General features: G+C 38.1%; 1 long non-coding RNA gene and 3 pseudogenes across 3 annotated transcripts in view; 2 read left to right on the forward strand and 2 right to left on the reverse strand.

The window, feature by feature from the left end:
* Nucleotides 1-1,704, reverse strand: part of LOC100389795 (fibrous sheath-interacting protein 2-like) — a 43,525-nt pseudogene extending 41,821 nt beyond the window's left edge. Inside the window, exon 1 of the transcript XR_013519351.1 lies at nucleotides 1,642-1,704. The product of XR_013519351.1 is annotated as a fibrous sheath-interacting protein 2-like (transcript). The remainder of the gene's footprint in view (nucleotides 1-1,641) is intronic.
* Nucleotides 634-25,970, forward strand: LOC103793816 (uncharacterized). The gene is made up of 3 exons (XR_004744703.3): nucleotides 634-730; nucleotides 12,666-12,773; nucleotides 25,134-25,970. It is a non-coding gene; the product is annotated as an uncharacterized LOC103793816 (long non-coding RNA).
* On the forward strand, nucleotides 6,134-8,020 carry LOC144576806 (small integral membrane protein 13 pseudogene; annotated as a pseudogene). The gene has a single exon (XR_013519352.1). The product of XR_013519352.1 is annotated as a small integral membrane protein 13 pseudogene (transcript).
* Nucleotides 15,132-16,072, reverse strand: LOC100406596 (RNA-binding protein with multiple splicing 2 pseudogene; annotated as a pseudogene).

Below are 25,970 nucleotides of genomic sequence, written 5' to 3' on the forward strand. Positions count from 1 at the left end.
AAGAGGAATTATATCTCCTATAATGGAATAAGTTTCAAGCATGTTTTTGCAAAGTTTGTGTGGATGTGACTCAAATTGTTTGAAGATGATGTATTTGTAGTTCACTTGCTCTAATGTAATAGAACAGATCAGTTTTTTAAAAGGGCAATTATACTTTTTCCAGAAAGAAAACTTGCTTTAAGAAATCATGTTTATTTAGTATGTTAGATTGACTGTATGCCCCTAAAATTCATATGCAATCTGAACCTTCAATGTGATGGCATTAGGAGCTGGGGCCTTGGGGGATAATTAAGTCATGATGGTGGAGTCCTCACCAAGAGGGTAATGTTCCTATAAAGACCACAGGGAATGCTCTAGCCTTCTTTCTACCATGCTGGGAGGTAATGAAAAGACTGCAAAGGGCCCTCACCAGAATCTGACCATGCTGGTGTCCTGGTCTTGGACTTCCAACTCCAGAACAATGATAAATACGTTTATGTTATTTCTAAGCCACCAATCTATGGTACATTGTTATAACAGCCTGAACTGTATAAGGCATTAGGCAAGTATCAAATACCAAGGGGTTCTACTCATTTCTGATGACATCATAGACATTAGAAGGGTAAGTGGGTCACTTAGAATTCTATCTTGTATAACTTTCTGCAAAATTGATAAAAGCAACAAGTCAATAAGAATGTACTAAACCTCCTTCAACATTGACTACTTAGTCAAAGGCTGAGGAGGTATGGGGGTAGGTTTGGAGTTGAGGACTAAAACATGAAAAGGCTTAAGGGACGTACACACTATAATCCAGTACAATTAAGCATGGTTTGTATAAGAGATCGTACAAATCCAGGTCAACATGAATCCTAAGCAAAGATCAATTAATTGGGTGGGGGCGAGTGGCTATAACAGTTCAGGGTTTCTTAAAAGATATCTCAGACTCATAGACTGGGGAGAAGAAGACAGAGTATGCCAGGTTTGGGGGCAAAGTTGACAAAATACAGAAGTATTAGCCTCGTATTCATGGGTAGGTGTAAAAGACATCACTTAAAGAACTGAGCCTCTGGTTGGAGACAATACTGGATGAAAAGGCTGGGGCACATTATGGAGTCTCTTCCTCATCGAGGCAGGCCTTTCTTTCATTGAAATGAGGTTAAAGTACTAACATACTAACTCATTTTAACTCCCACTGTTTTAGTTCTTTTTTTTTTTTAATTTATTTGTTTAAAACAGTATTCAACTCAAAACAAAATAATGTGTCCTGTGAAGAGAGTTTCGTCCAAGATGGTCAGTTAAAGTAATACACATAATTAAATGGCAGCTAGCACTAATAGCCTTTCACGTCCCAAACATATTTCTAGGTACATCAAAACTTACTATGTAAGTATATATGAAGTTTTATTATAAGGAAGATTAATATGGTACCATGAATTGTAAATTAAGGACTAAGAATTTAAACTTTCTGGCCTATGATTATGTCCAAATCATATTAGATGAAAATGCTTCATATGCATTCTAAACAATACCTTCGGTCAGATTTTTTTTTTTTCCTGTGACTGTTGAGGCAAATTCCTTGAATGGATGTTGTATGATGCAGCCTCTGAATTGAACAGAAAGTAGTAAAGGCTAAAGGAAAGAAAACGATAAAAACTCGTTCACCTTTTCACCGATATTTGTAGTATAGTACACAGCATTGCTTCCGGGGATCACAGGCAGCTTGACCCCGAGCGGTAGATCCAGTAGCTGAGCAGCTCCAACAAAGTGGGTGTTGTGCACACCCTGTCAGACACAATTGGAGAGTTTTGTTATTTCCTCTTAGGCAGTATTCCTCTCGTTTAGACCAATCTACTTCCACTCCAACCAAAGATACCGAGGAATCACACAGTCAGGCAGGGTTCAAGGCCTCCTGAAATCCTCCCGCTTCCCGGGTCACCAGCTCCCCAGGCGTCCCGCGCTTACCAGTTGAGGCGGGTACAGTCCGAGTCACCGCCACCGCCCCCGGGCGCCCCAAGAGGGCGGCCTCCTGAAGCGGGACAGTTGGGAGCCTCGCGACCCTTGCGTGAGTGGCGATCCCTGCCCCGCTCCCCACCATGCCTGCGGCCGCCAGAGGAAGACGCCACCCGGCTTGAGGCCACTCACGTCTCCGCACTGCTCTCTGTCTGCGGCCAGGACGCTGGCGACCGTCTTGGTGACGGGACATGGTCAGGCTTGGAGCAGCGCTGAGGTACAGCTCCATGGTCGGCACGGGCCCCTCCGCTCTCCTTCCCTTGCATGTGGTTGCCCCTCTGTCCGGACTCGACCAGGAAAGGCCAGGGCCTCACGACCGCAGCCTCTACCCGCAGCGTTCCAGAATCCTAACGGCAGCGGTTCCAGAAGGGCGGTGGCCTCCTGAGGGGGAGGGGCGTGGCTCGCGCTGGGCCCGAGAGCTCCCGCAGAGTTGGAGAAATCGACCCTAGAGGCCTGATCTGAGAGGACCACAGTGGAAACTTCTTCCCTCTCTGAAACCATCACCCCTCAGCCAATCCTAACGAAAACGTATAAGCTATTTTGGTCGGTAGCTGGCTAATTTCTCCTGGCCTCCAAGGAGCACTGTTCCGTTCTATACAAATTCCCGAGTGACTGTTTTTGCCCATTCTACATCTTCCCTCATAGAGACCACACCCCATGCCCAGGCTCCCACAGCTTCTTCCCACATCAGGTCCACAAGGCAGAGGGGTTGGCTCCCTAAGGGGCTCATTGTCTTCCTCCTGCCTCCTCTGTCCCCTAGGCTTCCTTCTCCTTTCTAGCGCTCTTTACCGCTCTCCCACTGCCTCCTCTCTGCTCCTGCTGCTCGATCCTATTTCCCTCTGTCTCTCCAACCCTCCAGCTGAAATGCATAAAGTGCTCGACCCTTTGGGCCAGTCATTGAGCTAGGCACTGGATAGGACACAGCCGTGAGTGAAATATGGCCCCGGCCTGTAAGAAGCGAACTAGACCCACTTGGTGTTTAGACTAACTTCATATATTCTTTCTATGAATGCTTGGTCCTAGAGGCCTGATCTGAGAGGACCACAGCTGAAATTTCATCTTTATTTCTGGCCCGACTAGTAATAACACTATTTCTTGAGAATGTACTAACCTCCAGATACTATGCTTAACACCCTTTAAATATTTATTTATTGTAATAGTCTTATCACTGATTACCCTTGATTTTTCAAAGATTGAGGAAGAATAACAATTGCTATTAAATGGTGGTTTTTGCGGCTGTTTTCTTAGTACACTCAGCTCTGTTTTAATTCCACACATGTGCTTAGTACTCTTAAATTTCAAATTTGAAAGCTTGGTATATAATCTATTCCCAGCTTCCATATAGATGTCCCACAATCTACTCAAATTCAATCTACTGAAATCTCAAAACACACACATCCTTCATCAAAACAGGAAAAAACAAAGGCTTCTTCTTGCATTTCCCATCTCATTGACAATACCACCATCTACCCAAGCCAGAAACTGAGGAATGCTTCTAGATACTTCTTTTTCCTCTTATCTCCCATGTTCCGTTGGTCCCTAAGTACCAGTAATTTTATCACTAAAATTAATTGATCCCATTCTACCTATTCCTACTCTACTCCCCTGGTTAAGCAGCTAATCATATTTTGCTTGTGTGCACCATTGCCACAGGCTTATAACATCTCCCTGCCATCATCTACCCTAATGATCCATCTTTTATCTATTTGACCTTGGGTGGCAAACTGACCATTTTTTTTCTTCCTCATTTTAAACTCCCAACTGCCCTCAGTGCAAAGTGTGTAATAGCCTCTGTTACTTGATTTCTGAATCAGTTTCTTATTGCTAACAAATTATCACATATGTAGTGACTTACCATAAATTACCACAAATCTATTATCTTAACAGTGATGGAGGTTAGTGGTCCAAAGAGAATCTCACTGAGCTGAAACCAGTGTATGGGAAGTGCTGTGTTCTGTCTGTAAGCTCTGGGTCACAACCTATGTTCTTCCCCTTTCCAGTTTATAGAAGTTCCCTCTTCCTCACCCTTGAAATCTAGCAATGTAGCATCTTCGAATCTCTCTGACTCAGGCCTCTGCCTCCTTCCCTTCTACAATTAAAGAATCTTTGTGATTACATTGGGTCGATCTGGGTTATCCAAGCTAATTTATCTATCTTAAGATCAGCTGATTAGCAACCTTAATTCCATCAGCAATCTTAATTCCTCCTTGATATTCACATACTCACGAGTCTTGGAAACAAGGACATAGATGTCTTTGGGATACTATTATACTACTTCTCACAGCCCCTTTTTCTGTTTCTGAGACATAACTCCCCAATACCGCCTTTCAGAATTGAACCTCAAATGACACATAACTGTTTGTGGTTAGCTGTCTACATAGGGCCTGCTTATTCATGCATGATTCTGTGTCTTTGTGCCGTCCCTTCTGCCTGACAGGCCCTTGCACTTCACTGCTTGGCTAATTCTAATCAGCCTTTAAAACAATTCAAGTGTTAGAAGCTTTTGACAAATTCTCTCCCTCTGTGCTTCTCTCCATCTTAACATTATCACATTACAGTAAGAATATCTGTTTACTTGTCAGTCTCTCTCTACTAGAATGTAAATTCCTTTAGTGCAAGTGTTGGCTTGTATGCACAGCACCTAACATAGTGCTGAGCAAGCACTTAGTGAGCGCTAAGTTAAATTTTGTTTCCTGACCCAGTCAGACATGAGTGAGGACCCACTGAAAAATTTTAAGCAAATTCTTATTCTAGAAGAACACTCTGGCAACAATTTGGAAGGCAGATTTGTGGGAATGAAAGTAAAGGTCTGGGAGACTTCATGATTTTTAGACATGCAGAGAGTGGATTTGAGAAACGTTAAAGAAGAAAACTTTCAAACCTTTGAGCTCTTCCTCATCTTGCCTACTTTTAAAAGAACAGAGTTGGAGGGAATCATTGCTGTGAGAACCTGACAATGGTGGATGACAAGCTTGAATTTCCAGAGAAAACAGGTAAGCCAGAAAAATGAATTCTTAAAAAAGAAAAAGAAAGAAAAATCCACATCAAATAGGTGAGTTCTATTTATAAAGAAAGCAAATGGAAAAGAAAAAGTCTATGGTGTAGATAACATATCTATGATATTTATATGTAAAGCAGAATTTGTTATATTCTTGGAAAAGTTAGAAGAATATGTGTCTGAGGTTTTATGAACCTTGGGGTCTTTTCAGAGACTTTACTGTCTTTGTCTACATAATCATTTCCCAAATTTAGTGACTTTAAACAATTATTTGTTATTTCTCACAGTTCTCTGGGTTCCCTGGTGTTGTTTAGGTTTGCTCTTGCTTAAGTAGGGCTGGGTCATCTAGGATGGCCTCACTCACATCTGGGCTCTCAGAACAACAACAAAACCAGTGGAATGATTGAGATGCAGGACCACCGTCTACATGTGTTCATTCTCCAGAAGATTAGGCAATATGGTTTTACATTTTAGTCTCAAGACTCCCAGCATCAAGAGGGAGTAGATATTAATGTGCTTATGTGCTTCTCAAGTATTTGGTAGCATAACATTTGCTATTGTCTAACGTGGAAGGAAACTACATAAGGGTATGTATACACTAAGGCTCCCATCCATAGGGCTCATTGCCTCAAAAATCTACCAAAGATCACTTTCTGATTCCAATGATTTACAACGCTCCTATATTGAAAACACACTTACCTCTCCTAAGAGAACCAAAAGCCTCATTCAGTAATGTGATTAGGCTTAAAATATGGTGTTTCGTATTCTGCCATTATGTCCATGGACAGCTATTTGGATACTGCCTGTACCAATTCAAAGACCTATGAACTAAAAAACAAGTTGGGTTAATAATCTATAGGTGAAAAATCAATTTCTCCAGAACTTTAGGATTAAAACAACATTAATTGCTTATTGTATCTAGTGGTTTCTCACTGGGTTTGGAGATTCAGTTGAGGCACAAAGGAGACAGTTGATCTCTGTTCTATGATATTTGGAACTTCAGCTGGCCAACTTGAAGACTAATAGCTGGAATCAGTGCCTTCTAACGTTATTAGGAGAGCCGCCCCCGCGCCACGGAGGAGATAAGCTCTCTGATGAGCTGCCGCAGCAGGAGGGGACCTAGGGCCGAGAAGTAGCTACAGTACTGTCTGGGAGACGCTGACAGCTGGCATCCCTAGAGGCTCAGGGACCCTTGGGTGGACAGCGACGAGGGGCCTTGAGGCCGCGGTGTGTCCCCGAGTTCACCTTCCGTTCTCCCCACAGGCGTGCAGAGTCCGCCATGGAAGCGCATCCGGCCGCAGCCAGGGTCTCCGGGAGCCGCGGTCTCGGCTTCCCAGGGCGATGAAAGACTAGAGGCGCCTGGCGTCCCGCCTGCCTCGGGCGCTCTGGCTAGCCAGGAGGTTAGGGGATCCGGCAGGCTGGCGGGCGGTCCCGCGGTGCCCGCCTTTGCGCCGCCCCGCCCCGTGGGGGCGCTGCCGAGAGGGCGCCAGCCGCCCATGCCGCCCTGGCGCCCAGCCGCGCCCGGCGCCCTCCACTGAAGCTCAGGACGCACCGCCGCTTGCGCCCACCGCCGTCCGCGCCCGTCGACTTGAGCCGACCGTCCTCCTGCCCCCAAGATGTGGCACAGCGTCGGGCTGACCCTACTTGTGTTCGTGGCCACGCTGCTGATCGTCCTGCTGCTGATGGTGTGCGGTTGGTATTTTGTATGGCATCTTTTTTTATCAAAATTCAAGTTTCTCCGGGAACTGGTGGGAGACACAGGATCCCAAGCGGGAGATCATGAACCTTCAGGGTCTGAAACTGAAGAAGACACTTCCTCCCCTCCATACAGAATCAGAGCTACTCGCCAAAGGAGGGCACCTGCTGACGAAGGCCACTCACCCCAGACATAGTTCTGTACTCGTGAAGGATGAAAGGCAGTTGCTAGCTTCTGTCTCTTAGTGACTTGACTTTGAAATTTACTAATGACTGAAGAACATTTCTAATGGATTTTAAGTATGCCATATAAAATGTAAGCCATATAAAAATAAAGGGAATTAAAACCAAATTGGACTATTATAAATTTCATCTTAAGGATAATCTTTTGTTTCACTAGCTTTCTACTTAGACACTTATTCCTTGGCTTTTGGGCTTATTTTCTCACACTGGTGCAGATCTGGTAAACATTAAAGGCTTGAAAAACCATATTTTATTAGCCCTAAAATGTTCATTTTTCTCCCCAGTTTAACTTGTCAGAAATTGGGATGCTTCTCATTACTGTCAACCAGGTGATAGTCATGTAATTCTCCTACCTTGTACATGTGCAAATTTACAGCTTGTCAACGTGTAATCCCTTTAACCAACATGTGTATTGTTGGAATCAAATGTGTCAGATTTAATAGACATTTTAAAATGTCTTCAAAAAGATTACACTATGATTCAGCAATGAAAAGTTATTGTGTATGCAGAAAAGCATGGAAACAGAGCAGCGGGGCATACATTTGTTATCAGTGACGCAAATATTCATCATTGGAGAAATGATCGAAATTCCATATCTTCCTGCAAAGCAACAACAAAATGTTTTACAGGACCTAAGAAAAGTAGATACCCACAAGTAGACGAAGATGTACTACATTTTATTAGTGAGACACATGCAAACCAAGCAATGCAATTGAAGGCAGGAGAAATTGGCAAAACCCTGGGAATTGATGAAACAAAATTCAGAGCCACAAGAGGCTTGTGTGACCGATTCATGCATCGAGCAGGACTGTCGTTAAGGCATCAAACATCGTTTTGCCCCAAGCTCCCTGCTGCTATTAAACAGAAGACAGTGTTGGAGCACTCTTTGAAGAAGTGCTGTATAACCAGTACTCTTGACAAGCCTCAGGTGACGTTATGGGAAAAAATGGAGACTTCAATGACTGTGGTTTGAAAAGTGATTCAGAAGAGTTGGATTCAGAATATGAAGTTATAATTAATACTTAACCAATTTGTTTCACACATTTTTTTTACATATGTGCAAGATCGATACAATAAAAATCTGTTTAACTCAAAGTGCTGTTTCAATAAATATAAAAAACATTTTCTGTGATAAAAAAAAAGTTATTAGGAAAAAATTTGCTCCTTTGGGGTCTTTTGAGATCTGTTAGAGAAGACCAGAAGAGACCTCAGTATAGGATTAATTATTGCTTTATTCTGCACACCCAATGACTCATCTATCAGAAGTTTTCCCAGCTTATCTGGTGGGAACATGTAATGATTACAGTTGTTTGTGAAAGCTCAGCACTATCCCTTTTGAGTGATTTTTTCCATGGCATATGGTAGTTTTCTCAGAGTTCTGACAAATAGGCAGGAAACACTCAAAGATAATTCTCTGCACATCTCGAGAGTTCTTAAGTTCATGTTCTATGCAGCTCTCCTCTCTCTACTTTTCTTTCCCATACTCTAGCCACATCTGCCTTTCTGGGCTCTGAGTTCTGTTTCCTGAACTCAGGGAGTCAGATGAGCTCCATCTGGATCCTCCCTCCCTATGCCATGGTTTGAAAGTTCTTTCAAGTTTTATCAGTCTGCCTCGCCTGTTTTGTTTATTGTTTTACAGAGATCATCTATTCTTCCGACTGCCTTGAAAATTTTTGCTTCATATATTTTGTTTGATTTTTACATTTTCAGGGCATATCTTCTCCCTGTTATCTTGTCTTGAGAGGAAATAAAACTCAGTTTTACTTGTGATAATCCTTGTAGCGTTTTTAATTCTTTAGCTAATCACTTTATTTGGAGAAAATTCCACATATATAAATGTTGATAGGTGTTCAATATCATTTGTTACCGTATTTTCATTTGTCACACCATGGAACAAGGTCATGGGCATGTGACTTTGTATTCTGAAAAGGAATTAATTAAAAGTTTCTTGTACAGTTAAGGACCATGAAGTCAGGCTTCATGTCTGGTCACAGCACAAGCAACAACATTTTAATCCAACTACATCTGTGGCTTGATACTGTGTTTCCTCTCCTTGTTTCTGTTCCATTTTCCTCAAATTGGATATCAAACCTTCTTATATATTCTCTGAGCTTTCCCAAATCTTTTCTGTCTAGGTTAGCCAGGATTGTTTCCTATTATTTATAACCCAAAGCCCTGGCTTATATATAATAACCACTTTACTCCCAGCTTTGCTTCGTTTTTGTTTATTATTTCTTAATGTAAGTATATAAGCCAAAGATTTAAATGTTTGAGTTTTACTACCTCCTATGTCTATTCTCAATATTTTATTGAGAAACAAAACATAAGATCTTTAGGATCCTGTGTTGGTCAAGATTTTCAATAAAACAGAACCAACAAGGGATGTGTGTGTGTGTGTGTGTGTGTGTGTGTGTGTGTGTCTCTTCCTCTCTCTATATATATAGAGAGGTCTCTACATATACCAGTTGCCCAGCAAGCTGAGAAAGAGTTGCTGTTTGAATCCAAAGGCAGTCTGTTGGCAGAATTTCTTCTTGCTTGGGGGAAATTGGTACTTGTTTCATTAAGGCCTACAACTGACTGGATAAGACCCACTCATATTATGGAGGGCAATCTACTTGACTCAGTGTCCACTGTTTTAAATGTTAATTTCATCCAGAAAACACCCTCATAGAAACATTCTGAATGTTAGACCAAATATCTGGGTGCTGGATCTCAGTCACAATGATATGTAGTATTAAACATCACAGATCCCCATTTTTGTCTATTCCATTAAGCTGAATTAATTTCTGAATCTAAAAATAGAAATGATGGTTTTAATTTAAAAAAAAACATTCCAATTTAAGTTATACTTTTTAAACACAATATTTATTAATGAACTCTTATGTGGATTCAATCTAGCCATAATCTTTTCTTATTCTATTTATTTTAATTTGTATTAGTTATGTATACTTTCTTAGTTTCTTAAATACTTAGCGATTAATTTGATTATTTTTGCTTTCATCTGATATTTGACATATATTCTTAATAATGCCACCTTTAATTAATATTTGGTTGACTGATATCTCACAATAACCTTATCTCTTTTTTTAAGCAAGTTATTTTTAAATTAAAAATAAAAAGCAAAATTTTGTTTAAAATTGTTTAAAATTACTTGTCTTGTCTTCTTAATCTTATATTGTCAAAGTTTAATAATTTAACCTGACAGTTTAAAATCATTAATATTAATGAATTCATCAGAAAATAGACATAATAAAATGTTCTTGATATTACATTGCAGTGATCATAATTCATTTAACAGTCAAAAAGGCAGTCTGCACATAAAACATATCTAAAATTGCTAGTAAAAGTAGCTAGTATATTGTAATGTAATAGAATTACTTGTAATAGAGTGAAACTAAGAAACTTGAGGAATTGACATTAACATTTTAAAATGACAGAAAGTTTCAAAGGTTTTCAAGCATTTTTTTTCCAGAAATGTATGGTAATGATTACAATGTGAAGTCTAAAAAAGTGCCTGATAAACAAATAGGTATATATCTTTGCCAATATCTCACTCTTTAAAATACTCTGCATTATAGTTTGCATTGCTTTGTAATATATATATCTTAGTGGTATTGAAAAACTGATACCAAAGGCAGACTTCTGACTTGTTGAATAGTTCAGACCTTAAATAAAGGGCCAAAATTAAATATTCGTTGGCCAACTTATTCATATATACTCTATCTTTCTGTCTGTGAACACACGTGCACACGCATGCATACACACACACAATTCAAGTGAAATATAAAATAAAAAGTAATGTTAAATGCATTTTAAGTTTAAGCTTTAAATGTAAGGTAGCTAGACATATAACATATCATAAGTGGAGAAAATTTCTTGGTAGTAAGAGACATTAGGATTATATGGTACAATTTTAATAGTACAGACTCAGGTGTAAGATTGCCTGTGTTTAAATCCTATTTATTTCAACTCATGACTTGTTTTCTCATCTCTAAAATTATCATATTTTATAGTATCATTGATGGGGTAGCCTCAATAGGGACAACGATTAATAGTGATCAGTCTACCCATCTCTGTGTAGTCTTGATCATTGTACCATGTTATCCAGCTTTAAATCACAGAAAGATATTGAGGAGCTGGATTTTCTGTTTTTTGGTTTTTTTTTTTTTTGTTGTTGTTGTTGCTTTTTACACTATAATTATTGAAGTAAATTGCTCTTACAATCCCAGTCACTGTTATAAATGTTGGGTGTTTAGGGGGAAAGGGTTTGAAAAATAGCTGGAAAATAGTAACCAGCAAAATGTGTATTTTTGTTTTATTAATCAAATGGCTGTAGTTTGTTTTTAAAGTTTGTCATATTACCAAAAAGATTATAAAAACAAGTCTTTCTGTCTATTAACTTTATATATAAGTGAAGGGTAAACAATTTACTGTTATATAATCAATCTTCAGTAGAACTATGTTAATACAAATAATAGTATCTCCCACTTATTCCTCAGTAATTCTATTGTAGTTAGTCAGCCCTCATAATGGTTCCAAATTATTCCTGCTTTGTGATATTTATACTCTTATGTAACCTCCAACACTTAAAAGTGAACTTGGCTTAGTGACTTGCTTTTAACAAATTTTATGTGGTAAAAGTGATGGCTTTCAAAATGTCCCTTTCATCTTTCCCATCTTATTCTACTCCCTCATTTACTTACTATGAATGAAGCCAGCTGCCAGGTTGTAAGCTATCTATGGAGAAGTCCATATGGCAAGGAACTGGGAGAGGCCTCTAGCCTACAACCAGGACAAACATGAGCGTTTCATTCAGTAGCCATTGAGGAACTGAATTCTGCCTACACCCATTCGATGGGGCTAGGAATCAAATTGTCTCTTAGTTCAGCCTTCAGATGAGACCTCAGCTCTGACCAACAGTTTGCTCACAGTCTTGTAACTCACTTTGAGCCAGATGCACACAGCTGGGCTGTGTCTAGACTCCTAAGATGCAAAAACTGTGAGATGCTAAATGTTTGTGGTTTGAGTGGCTAGGTTTTAAAACAATTTATTTTATAGCAATGAACAACTGTGGTTACAATCTATCATTCATTGCTGTAGTCAGCTGACAAAGTATGAAACCCTTTCATTAACACTATGAGACAGTTATTATAATCTCTATTTTTCAAAGAGGAACACTGAGATTGAAGAAATTAAATAATTTGACTGTAATCATAAAGCTTTGAAATGGGCTCTGTTACAAGGGATTATTCCTAACCAACAAACACTTGTTTTTTCTCCTCATTTTTATATACTTTTTGAAGTAAAATTATATCTTACATCTTAAGTCTTGAAAACTATGTATATGTTTGCTTCTCATGTTGGATTTCACCAGTATATAATTAGAACAAAATTAGAAAACCAACATTAAAACCACCACATGGATAGAGCTTCATCATCCATACTCTGCACCATGATCCTGACAAAACCTGGCAGAGGCGTGAGAGGCAAGTTATGAAAAGACTGATATAACAATTTGTTTTCTTGATTCTATATCACATGTTAAAGATATAATCATTAAACTATTTTATACACTTCAACAATCCACTGATTCAATTTGCCATTTTATTATCAAAATTTATCTTTACTTTCATCTATTTTAGTAATCTGTGATGAACAAAGAATAATATGTCAACTACATTATGTATTAAATACTAATTTCTTATCTAGTATAAGATCTAGTGTAAATATATTTGATTAGCATGTCTGTGAAACTCATCTATGCCATCTGGAAAGGAAAAAGTTAAGTTGCATTTTTGCAATACATTCTCCCTTTCCTGGGGATGCTCCTGGAAAATAAAGAAGTCAAGTTTGTTGAACTAATCCTCTTATAAACATACTAATGATAAATCTACCAATAAAACAACAATAACAATAAGAGGTGTTTTTTCTAACAAAAGAGTCTTTTCCTATGATGAGCTTTTAGCAGAATGTGCTTAGTTGTCTGGAATTATTTATGGTAAGCAAACAGAAATATATGCATTTATGCATAATGGCTCCTTGGAAAATGTTATATATGTAACTCTGCAGAAAACATAAATGTTTTATAATCTGTCTTCTTTCATGAAAGTGAGGTACCTGCATACCTCATAGAAGGCTCATCTGTTCACTTGGGCCAGAAATGCCTTTGATGTTGTATGATTGGACTTAGTGAGCTGAAATCAACACAGACATTCTGATCTCACCTTTCCTTACCTGTGCCTCATGATTCCAAGTGACTTGAAATGGTTAGTAAAGTTTGATACTGGATAAGTTCTCTGAGTCCATGAGTCTGAATGATAAACCTGATCCTTTCTGTTATTTTAAATTCCAAGATGTATTTATTTCTATGATAGCTTTTCTTAAACTTCATCCTTCTATCAGTTGGTTTAATCAATTTGATAGCCCTTAGGGGCACAAAAGTCACCTTTTTTTTTTTTTTTTTGAGATGGAGTTTAGCTCTTGTTACCCAGGCTGGAGTGCAATGGCGCGATCTCGGCTCACCGCAACCTCCACCTCCTGGGTTCAGGCAATTCTCCTGCCTCAGCCTCCTGAGTAACTGGGATTACAGGCATGCGCCACCATGCCCAGCTAATTTTTTGTATTTTTAGTAGAGACGGGGTTTCATCATGTTGACCGGGATGATCTCGATCTCTTGATCTCATGATCCACCCGCCTCAGCCTCCCAAAGTGCTGGGATTACAGGCTTGAGCCACTGCGCCCAGCCACAAAAGTCACCTTCTATATTGGTAAAGTAATACAAGTGTAGGCAAAATTCTATACAGTAAATAGAAAAATAATTCACTCTTTAATTCTAGGTTCTAACACTGTCAACTCATAAGCAAACAGCAGTAGTTTGTGTATTATCATACACTTGCAAAAATATCTTATAAAATATTAAGTGTTCAGAGTTCCACTTGGTGCATTTTTAACTGAGTAATATATTTTGAAGATCATTTCATATAAGCACACTAGGATTTGTTTTAGTTTTTAACCATATGGATGTGATATTTAATTCTGTAACTACCATATTTATTCAGCTAGTCTTCTCTTTGTGAATGTTCAATGTTTTACTTTACAAACATTTTACAATAAGCATCATCTTCATAGATTGCTGGATTAAAAAGTATACCCACTTCTCCAGACTTTTTTCCTTAGGGATATTGCCATGCTTTCCTCAAAGCAGTTACACTAATTTATCCTCCCTAAAATGGAGATCTGAGAAGCTATGCACCTGCAATTAGTGTTCTCTTTCTGTAGCAGATAGAGCCTTTTCATAGATTGTGTTCCAGGTAATGGATAAAACGATTTTTTCTGTATGTAATTTTATTTTGTTTCAGAGATAACAGAGATTCCTCTCCCCTTTCCCAAATTTTTACTCTGTTTTTCTTTTTTTTTTTTTAATCTTGATTTTGTTTTATTTTGCATTTCATATATTATCCAGTTTCACATTCTCACAGGGTCAGCAATGACAACAGCCACCTCGGCTCCCGACTCTGAAATAGCCAGACAGTCACAGCTGCGGCTGACAGTAAAGCACTTATATGCTCAAAACAAAAAACATTGCACAATGTTTCCTTCATTTCATTTTCTTAAACAAATGCCTGACACAAAGGCTCACTGCTGAAGAACGAAAACCCTTTTCTTCTTCATGCCTCAAACTAAACATTAAACTTATCTGACAGGGCGAACGAGGTCTCTTTAATAGTTAATGGTACACACATGAAAAATCCTTTATGATGCATAAATATTTTGTTACACAGGGTACAAAAATACTTTTCACGGTCTGGTTGGTTTCGAGGTTTGGAAGAAACGCGGAGTAGCGGCGGGCGGGGTGCGCTGTGGAGAGGTGAACAGGATGGGCAGGGGGCTGGCCCAAGAAGACAGCAACAGAGGAGCCCAGTGTGAAACGAAAAGCAAACCCCATCTATCTGTTGGGTGGAGGTGGGAGCTAAGCCTGGAAGCGCATGGGGCCACAGGGCTCGGGGCCTCCCTGAAGCGGGGTGGGTGCAGGGGCAGGGTGAGGAGGGGCCAGACAGGATGAACCACGGGGGGCCAGGACCTGTCGCTATGGTGACAGTGTGAGAACAAACTGTACATTCACATATACACAAGTGTAAGTGTCTTCATTCATGCCAGAAAACATGCAAAATCGAACGCCTTGCTTTCTCGAGGGGGAGCTGCAGAATCAGGTTTGGGCGGGAGGTCAGGCCTTGCCGGGTCCCTGTGAGGCCTCTGAGCGGGACCTGGATGCCCCAGCAAGAAGGTCCCTAAATCCTCCTGGGAGGCATTGGAGAAAGGCTTGAGGGTGCAGAACAGGGCTGAGGAAGAGGAGGGAGGGGAACAGGAAGCAGTCCACTGAGTCAGGTTTAGGATTCACAGTCTCTGGAGGGCAGCAGCAGCTCTGTACAGGCCGCCCGGGGAAGGTGGGAGCTCAGGGCGCCTGTTCCGGCACCACCATAGATTCCCAAAACGAACTCCCCGGTGACCAGACTGAAGAACTAACAGAACTGACGGTACTTCCATCCTTGCTGGGTGGTGTCAGAGGAAGGGTACCAGCGCACCTGAGCATGGAGGGCGGCGGCGGCGGCAGTGGCAGCTGGGTAGGTGAACGCAGCATGGGAGATGGCTGGGGTCAGCTCTGTGGTGTACAAAGGGTAGGGGGCCCAGGCCTCTGGGGATGCAAGGATCAGAGCAGCCCCCATCAGGTCATAGGGGTCCTGTGCAATCAAGTGTGCTCCTAGGGCGGGGTGCATGTTGCTGGGATTTGGAGTCGCCATCAGCTTGCTTTTGGCCATCTTGGTGTTGGCTTTGGCAAACTCTAGCCTCAGTGTCTGTGGTTTCTCAGGATCGAAGCGAATACCGTTCAACGCGTTCTCGGCTGCTTCTGCTCCTGCCCGGCTGTCAAAGATCACAAAACCAACAGGCTGTCTCGCGGTGATCTTTATCAGGGAGCCTTCATACCCCTTGAACGGAGGAAGAGCAAGTACAGTTCTCTGGGTTTAATGTCCACAGGGAGGCCGCTGACAAACAGTGTCCGGACCTCCTCCTCCAGGGCTCCTCCGGAGCCCGCTCCGGAGCCGGTGCCGGTGCCTCCGCGTGTTCGCTGTCCAGCTTGGGGTTGCTCATGGTGCAGGGGAGGGGGCGGCGGGAAGGAACCTAGGGCGAGCGCCGCGCCCGCCCCGCGGAGAGTGGAAAGGGGAGCAGTGAGCGGTGCGCTCGTGGGTGCGGGTGCAGGGCGGGTGGCGGGAGGCCCGCGGGAAGGTGAGAGGGGCAGCCGCCGCGTCGGGCCGGGGTCACATCAAGTTTGGCGGGTGCGGGAGGTAGGGAGGGGGTGCGGAGGGGGAAGCAGTGGGACTACTCTCTGTTTTTCATTAAAGAAACTTGTATTTTGTCAACTATAAGCAAAGCCCATAGATAATTTTCAGTTATTTTAAAAAATATGTTTAGATTATGAGTAAAAAGACCAAAAGTAGTGAGTAAAATGGACCAAGGTACTTAAGGACTCAACTATAAAATTTTAGTTTTTGTATTTTTTATAAATCAAAACAAAGTTTAAAAATTACAGTACACATTGTATAAGTTATATACAACATTTAGCATAAAAATATACCACAAATTTAATACAGCTTTGTACTTTTCAGCTGAACTATGCACAAAAATTTAACCCAGTAGACCCAATACTGCAATTTTTTAGAAAAACCCACTTGCTTTATCCATGTCCCTGCAAAGGACATTAACTCATTTTTTATGGCTGAACAATATTCCATGGTGTATATGTGCCACATTTTCTTTATCCAGTCTGTCACTGATGGGCATTTGGGTTGGTTCTAAGTCTTTGCTATTGTAAGTAGTGCTGCAATAAACATACATGTGCATGTGTCTCAGCAAACTAACACAGGAATAGAAAACCAGACACCGCATTCTCACTCAAAAGTGGGAGTTGAACAATGAGAACACATGGACACAGGGAGGGGAACATCACACACCAGGACCTGTCAGGAGGTGGGGGGCAAGGGGAGGGAGAGCATTAGGACAAATACCTAATACATGTGGGGCTTCAAAGCTAGATGAGAGGTTGATGGATGCAACAAACCACCATGGCACATGTATACCTATGTAACAAAACTGCACACTGCACAAGTATCCCAGAAATTAAAGTATAATAATAGTAATTTTTAAAAAACAATGAAAAACCTGCTTGCAAAGTTCACCCTTGGCTGGCGCCAGGGAATTCGGCAGTCAAACCATTCACAAACTGATAAGACTAGTTTACTGTGCCTGTACAGTTTGTGAAAATAATGCAGTTTATGCTAAATGCCTGTCTTCTTTCTAAGAGTTTGGAATTTTGATATGTGCTAAGAGCAGGTGTGTACATGATCAGCCCTCATAAAAACCCAGGACTCTGTTATGTGATGAATTATGTCCCCCAAACCTTATATGTTGAAATTATAATTCAAAGTACCTCAGGATGTGACAGTATTTGTAGATGGGGTCTTTTAAATGGCAACAAAGTTAAAATGAGGTCATTAAGGTGGGCTCTGATTCAATACGACTAGTGTTACAAGGGGAAATTAGGACAGATGTACACATAGGGAAAACCAACACCTTAATTTCAAATTTATAGCCTCCCAAATTGTGAGAAAATAAATTTTTGATGCAAACCATTCACCGTGCAGCAGTTTGTTATAGCAACTCTAGCAAACTGACACAGACTCTGAGTGTCTAATGGGCTGTGGCAGACCCATTACTGCACTTTTCACTGCCAATGAACGGAGCATGCTAGCTGGTCCTCTAAGAGGAGGGAGAGGGCATCATAGGACTGTGAATGGTTTTCTCTGGACTCTTCCTTTGCTGATCCTGTTGCATATACTTACACTGTAATAAATCTTATAAGTGAGCACAACTTTATATGGAGTTCAATGTGTCCTAGGAATCACCAGAGTTCTGGGTGGTATTGGAGATTCCAGAAGCACTGACCCAACCAATATAATATTTCAATAGTTTTGAAACTTAGAGTCTTTTATTATTTGACTAACAAATGCTCTTTTTATTTAGGTGAAATACTGCATATTTGAATCGTTGGTAGACATTCAGTCCCCCTCTTAACTGAAGATGAAATTTGGTGTATTCTTGTAATTCTCTGTCTTGTTTTACCTGGCTCATCATAACAATATGAAAAATCTTTAGAGAAGATTTTCATCTTCCTTGTTCAGTGCATTCTTCAGTGACTAGAACCGTGCCCATTAATTAATATTAAGTAGAAAGAACTCAGTAGTAGGTATTCAATGAATACCACCTCAGCAAATGAGTAAATACATTATTTATTTAATTGGGGGTCACTGTTTAAATGGACATTCTCAAGATGTTTACACTAGGGTATCTCCAGTTTCCTTTTCTTTCTTTCTTCCTTTATTTGTGGGGAAAGGAGGACATTCATTCCTGAACACTGATTCTTCTAATTGACACTGCCCTCTTTTAGATAGCATCCATATTTTTAGCTTCTAAATTGTTGCTTTCTTGTTCAATATTAAGAACCTGAGCTATGGAATAGTAAAAAATATGTTAAGGCTTGCTATGATCTATTTCTCCCATTTATTTATCTACTTAATAATATGTATATCACAAAGTTGTAGTAATAACTTTGTTAAATACTTTAACTACAGAAGAAGATTTTGTGATTGTTCAACCTTTATGCACAGATGCTTATAAAACCTGCAAGTATCCACAAATTAATTATTATAAAAGGATTATGGATCTGCATGAAGATAAACTTATTTTGTTAAATGGAGGATCTCAAACTGTTAGTAACTTGTGATATTAACTGAATGGGTCAAGTGTAATTTTTTTTTTTTAGATAAAGACATTATTAGAGAAAATAGAAAAATACTTTGTGAGGAGGTTATGGGCAGGATCAGCAGAAGAGAAACTGATGTCAAGAGTAACATGCTTTAAACTAAAGCAAATGAGAGATGAGCAGGATAGTGTCTTCCAGATTTAATAAGAATATTAATTTATGCAAATTTGTTTTAGTTATAGATGTATAATTTACATACTTTGCTTATATAAATCTATGACCTGTGATGTGTGTATTGCGAGTTTAAGGAGGGAAGGTCTGAAAGTGATGCAAGATGACTGATTATGTTTCAATAAAACATTCTGAATTGTGAAAACCCCTCAAAATGTTAGAACAAACATTGCTATTGAACATTATTTAGTTGAACATTTTTTATTTTATAAATAATAAAATAAGGGCTCTGCAAAAATGAAATTATCTTCTAAAATTATAATTTAGATTAGTGGGAAATTTAACTTTACAACTCAAGTCTCCTATCAGTTTTCCACTAAATCACAGAGGCTAAGAAAACATGCTAACTGTCCAAGCATGTAACTTTGGATCTGTTCTATTTATTAAACTGAAACTGGCATTAAAATTATTTTCATAAGCAAACATATTTATTATATTAAGTGCCATCACCACAAAAAAATGTAACTGTTCTCCCATTTTAAAGAATAAATATTCATTTAAATAGGATGCCTCTAATTGTGGTTACATAATTTCTTTACTTTTTATCCTTGTTATAATGAATTAAGAGAAATTTGTTTTTTGTTAACATTGGAATAATTGTTCATGTAGTTGGTATTGTAACTATTCTAATATGTGTTCAGAACAAGCACCAATTAAAAATATTACTGCATCCTTATCATCTTCTGCCAGCTGGTTGTTCATATTAACATTTCAGGGGATCACAGTGTTACTTTAGGAAGCTGCTTATCAAGTTATGGGTTTTTGTTGTTGTTTGGTTGAATTTTTTTTTTTTTAGCTAATTAGTGAACAGTCTGAGAAAAGCTTTATCTTTAATGTAGCTTCAAAAGTAATGAAGGTGGGAATAATAAAGACCTTTGGAGACTTTCTATACAGAAAAGCTGACTTCTATTATATTAATATTTGCACATGTTTGTCAAATTATTTTCTATTTCTCTCTTTTAAATCTTTCTCAATCACTTTGCTTTAGATGTATTTCCTACATACAGAAAACTGTTGGGGTTTGTTTTGTAGCCACTTTGAAATCTTTTTTAAAATGTAATAAATTAACCTATTTTCACTTAACATAAATACTTTATGTTACTTAGTGTAATTCTTTTATGTCATATTTACTAAGTTTCTCTAGGTGTGTATCTCCTTCTCTTGGTTAATCATGTTAAGGGTCTTAGTTGACTTATAAATATTTCTTCCAAATTTATTTTGGAAGAAATAATAAATTTGGAAGAAATAAATTTCTTTATACAAAAAGTAGTGAAGTTATTTTCAACTAATGACTCATAGAAGGTGCGCATAGTATTTTCATTTTGGCCCAGGAAGAACATACTGAAAACAGAGTAATTTTTCAAAATTCTAGTCAAATTTAAAAGACCATCAGAACTATTGTTTCTCACTGTGATTTTGAAGATACAAAAATATGTTTTATTTAAGTGAGAAAATTCAGATAATGTTTGTAATTCATGAATTAAATTATTTCATGTGTCCTGATTTACATAGGTGCCTCATTTCAAATATGATCTTATTATTCTCCAAAAGGTCTAAATGTTGCAAACATCTTTTAGATTTGCTTTCATTTTAAATTTGCCATGTTCTGCTTTGCATAACCTTGATAATCATTATAACCATTATTTTTGCAGGGACATAATTATGTGAAAATAATTAGCCCTTCTTTGAGGGATCTAGCATCTTCTTCACTCAATTACGTCCTTCCTCAGTGCAACTTAAAACCACAGTGAGATATCACCTTAATACAGCCAAAATGGCGATGATTAAAAGGTCAAAAACAAAAAAAGCAATAGATGTTGGCATGGATGTGGTTAAAAGGGACTGCTTAGACACTGCTGGGAATGTAAAGTAGTACAACCTCTATGAAAAACAGTATGAAGATTTCTCAATAAATTAAAGTAGATCTACTATTCAATTCAACAATCCTACTACTAGGTATCTACCCAAAGGAAAAGTCATCATTATATCATCTACCCAAAGAAAAAATTATCTTTCTGATATAGAAAGAAACCTGTACACATATATAATAAGGGGTACTACTCAACCATAAAAAAAGAAAAAAACAACGTCTATTGCACAATTTGTATCTAGCTAGAGGCCATTATCCTAAGCGGAGTCACTCAGAAATGGAAAACCAAATAATATATGTTCTAACTTATAAATGGGAGCTAAGCTTTTGGTATGCAAAGGCATGTGGAGTGGTACAATGGATATTGGAGATTTAGAAAGGGGGAGGGTGGGAGTTTTGGAAAAAACTACACTATAACTGCACTAAAATCTTAGACTTAATCACTGTACAATTCAACCATGTAACCAAGACCTACTTGTACCTCAAAAGCTATTGAAATCAAAATATATGTATTGAAATTATGTCAGCCAGGCGCGGTGGCTCAAGCCTGTAATCCCAGCACTTTGGGAGGCCGAGGCGGGTGGATCACGAGGTCAAGAGATCGAGACCATCCTGGTCAACATGGTGAAACCCCGTCTCTACTAAAGATACAAAAACTTAGCTGGGCATGGTGGCGCGTGCCTGTAATCCCAGCTACTCAGGAGGCTGAGGCAGGAGAATTGCCTGAACCCAGGAGGCAGAGGTTGCGGTGAGCTGAGATCGCGCCATTGCACTCCAGCCTGGGTAACAAGAGCGAAACTCCGTCTCAAAAAAAAAAAAGAAATTATGTCCTTCCTCAATATGACCCAGCCTCAAGGGGACCCAGCCTCTCCTTTATTCAAGAGATTCTTAGTACGTAAACTACTCAAGAATGGAAACAATTAAGGGTCCATGAGTCTGTCTTGGTGGCAAGTTATATTTCTGTTCAGTAGATCTAGAACTACTCACACAGATCAAGAAAGAATGTAAGAGACTGCCATCACATTTTTTTTTTCTAGGAAATCTATGGTCGATTAGCCAACACCATAGATCTCTGTGAGTCAATGTATTCTGATCACAGCTTTGCATCTCCTCTCTGTTACAGTAACCATGCTTGGCTTGTGTAGTAATTAAGTGCCACCACGTGGACTATGCCACTTAGGATCCTCTTATCCCTGTCGCATTGAGAGATTTCTGGGTTTTTTTCTTTATTTTATTTTATTTTATTTTTTTATTTGAGATGGAGTCTCGCTTGGCTGGAGTGCAATGACTCTATCTCGGCTCACTGCAACCTCTGCCTCCCTGGTCCCAGTTCAAGCAATTCTCTTACTTCAGCCTCCCAAGTAGCTGGGATTACAGGCACGAGCCACCCTGACCAGATAATTTTTGTATTTTTTAGTAGAGATGAGGTTCACCACGTTGGCCAGTCTGGCCTTGAACTCCTGACCTTGTGATTCACCCACCTCGGCCTGACAAAATGCTGGGATTACAGGCGTGAGCCACCATGTCTGGCCGAGATTCCTGTTTTATTGCAGCAGTTACTATTGTAATTTCTGACATAAAGAAAAGAATGACTACAGAGCTCTTCAGGGATGCTGGGATTCCTCTCACATATTTGAGAGGATGAGAAGATATGAGCAATAATAAAGAAAGATTTTAATATTTTTAATAAACCATATCGTCTGTGAGTGTTTTTATAACACATTTCTATTTTATAATATCTAAATTTAAATATCTCAGCACTTTCAAACACAAGCAACCTATATATACTTAGCACTAAATATATTTATAATTCAGAATTTAATATGCTATTTTTACATATTCTAGAGAATCAACAAGATTTTACTGTGGGTGGAAAAGCATAGCTCTCCACATATATAATTATGTTTGAATGTACATATGGCATAATTTGAAATGGAATAAATATAAGGGCTAATCTTGTTTTTTGTAACATATGCATTAAATTTTTATTATAGAATTTAACCAGTTAGTAAAGCAAACACAACAAATAGTTATCTTAAGAGGAAATAAATTTTTTGAAATATGTTTTACACTTCTAAAAAAATTAGATCAAAGCAAATGCTCATTTTCATGTTCTCTAAACAAAAATGCTGCTTTAACCTGAGAGAATACACACATACACACCACACACAGAAACACACACATACCCACTGAAAATATTTGGAATCTAATTACACACCTGAAAAATTATGTTTAGATCTCACCACTTATATTCATCATTTTCACTTTTCTATAGAACCTGATGTAGAGACCTGATTTTTACATGTGGCCCTTGTTATATGATATAAAAAGATTTTAGGAGACAAATTGTTCAATAGCAAAATAATAAAACATTTCCCTCAAAATGGATCTAGGGACTTTTAGAGAACAAATTTTTTTAATCCTCAGGCTAGTAGCAGATAGAGCCTTTACATCTAAAGCATCATGTTTTGTTTTATTTTGCTTTTAGAGGTGAATTTTCTGAGATGCCCACAAGATCTCTAAATTTTATTTTTAGTGCTAAATTTTTATCGTTAACCAAATAACATAAAGAATAATCAGTCATTTGGAAAAAAGAAAAACAAAATTGGTTGTCAAATATTTTAAGTACAGGACCTTTTTTCATATAAAAATGTCTCAGAGACTTTGAAGATTGAATTTTTAGGTTCAGCTAATTGAAGGAACAGATTATGGATACCAGACTTATGGATTCAGCAATTCTTTAGACATACATCATATTTTATTAAACAAAATAGTCATATTTCAAAAAAAGTAGTACCTGGTTTATAATGTATAGTCATATACACATTATTGATGGGGATACATTCTGAAAAATACATCATCAGACAATTTCATCATTGTACAAACATCATAGACTGTATTTACACACACCTAGAAAGGATAGCTTACTACACACCTAGGCTATATGGTATAGCCTATTGCTCCTTAGCTACAAATCTGTATAGCCTATTACTTCACTAAACACTAAAGGCAATTATAATACATAAGATATGTCTTTGTGTTCCTAAGCAAATGTATACATAGAAAAGGTACAGTGAAAATGCGGTATAAGATATAAAATGTGGTACATTTGTATGGGTCACTTACTATGAATGTAGCATGCAGGATTGGAAGTTGCTCTTGGTGAGTCTGAATAAGTGGAGAGGAAATATGAAGGCCTAGGATGTTTTTGTACACTACTATAGACTTTATAAACACTATACACTTAGCCCATATTAAATTCATATTTTTTCTTTAATAAGAAGTTAACCTCAGCTTACAATAAATTTTTTACTTTATAAAATTTTTAGTTTTTTGACTTCTTGAATTTTGTAATAACAGCTCAAAACCCAAACACATTGTACAGCTATATAAAAATATTTGCTTTATGCCCTTATTCTATAAGCTTTTTTCTATATGTAGCATTTTTATTTTTTATCTTGTAAAACTTTTGTGTTGAAAACAAAGACACTAACACACATGTTAGCCGAGGCCTGATCAGGGTCAGGATCATCAATATCACTGTCTTCCACCTCCATATCTCGTCCCACTGGAATGTCTTCAAAGGCAATCATGCACATGAAGCTGTCATCTCCTAGTATAATAATGACTTCTTTTAGAACACCTCATGAAATAACTGTCTGAGAATGTTTTGCAGTTAATGCCTTTCTTTTATAAGTTCAAGGATTACACTTTAAATAATGATAAAATTATAGTATAATAAATACAGAAACCACTAACATAGTTATTTATTACCATTGTCAAGTATTATGTACTGTACATAATTGTATATACTATACTTTCATTTGACTGGTAATGCAATAGGTTCATTTATACCACCATCACCAAAAACACTTGAGTATTGGGTTGCGATATGACTTATGATGGCTACAACATCACTAAGTGATAGGATTTTTTTAGCTTCATTATAATCTTATAGGGTTACCATCATATACGTAGTTTATTATCAGCCTAAACATCATCATGTGTTGCATGACTGTGTATAATTTTATGTACCTCTTGCTGTGAATTACCATTAAGTTTTGTGTTAAACACTGAAACAGAAAATAAAAATTGAGTTCGACTGGACATCGTGGCACATGCTATAGTCCCAACTACTCAGGAGGCTGAGGCAGGAGGATCCTTTGAGTCCAGGAGTTCAGCCTGGCAACATGGCAAGACCCATTTGAAAAATAATAATAGTAATAATTGAGGATGTAAGATATTCAAAAGGCAAATGCCTTAAAATCACCTTATACTCTATTCTATTTTAGGAAAATATTTAGTGGGACTTGAGCTTTCTGTAATACTTTGGAACAGGACTAGCATCTATCTCAGGGTTTAAAATATGGTTCTTGCTTTCCTTGAGTCTCTTCTCCCAGATATGACATATTGGCCCTCTTCCCTGTGACATGCCTAATCTGCCATTGGCTGGCTTTCATACCAAACCTTTGTTTTTAGCCTACTATCAATTCAACTTTTATATTGACAAAACATATTTTTTTGTTTGTCAATTTAAAAATGGAAATTTTTACACTCAACTTTATTTAATTTCAATGATTAATTTAAGTTTAAATGCTGAAAATTTAAGAACTAAAAATGATATTAGAATAGATACATTTATAAACAGACATAGATCTCATTTTTGTATGCAGTCAACAGATCACATGTGTATGTCTCTTGTATGTTTCTATGTGGGAAAAGTTTGAATTACTATGTAAGCTCCCTGAGAATATTAAGTTTATTTAGGGGAACACAACATATTTACATGAAAAACAGAAAATAATACTACAAATAAAACTGAGATCACAAGATGACATATAATTAATTCTCAGTGAATGACATGCTATGAAATCATCAGAAGAGATGACTACATGGGAAAAGCTTTATGAAATTAGTTTGTACTGTAAAGAAAATTGTGTTTTGTTACACAGAAAGAACTTTTTCCAGTGTGGTATTATGTTTAATATGATTTTCAGTGTATTAAAATACTCATAGAGTAAGTTGAAAAGATAGTTGTATTCTTTTCATTTAATCTTTCATAAAATATATAATCAAAATGATATACTTTTAAAATAATCACATATAACAAAATCAATATACCAGTAAAA

Source organism: Callithrix jacchus, chromosome 6 (genome assembly GCF_049354715.1).
Source record: "Callithrix jacchus isolate 240 chromosome 6, calJac240_pri, whole genome shotgun sequence".
Taxonomy (NCBI): domain Eukaryota; kingdom Metazoa; phylum Chordata; class Mammalia; order Primates; family Cebidae; genus Callithrix; species Callithrix jacchus.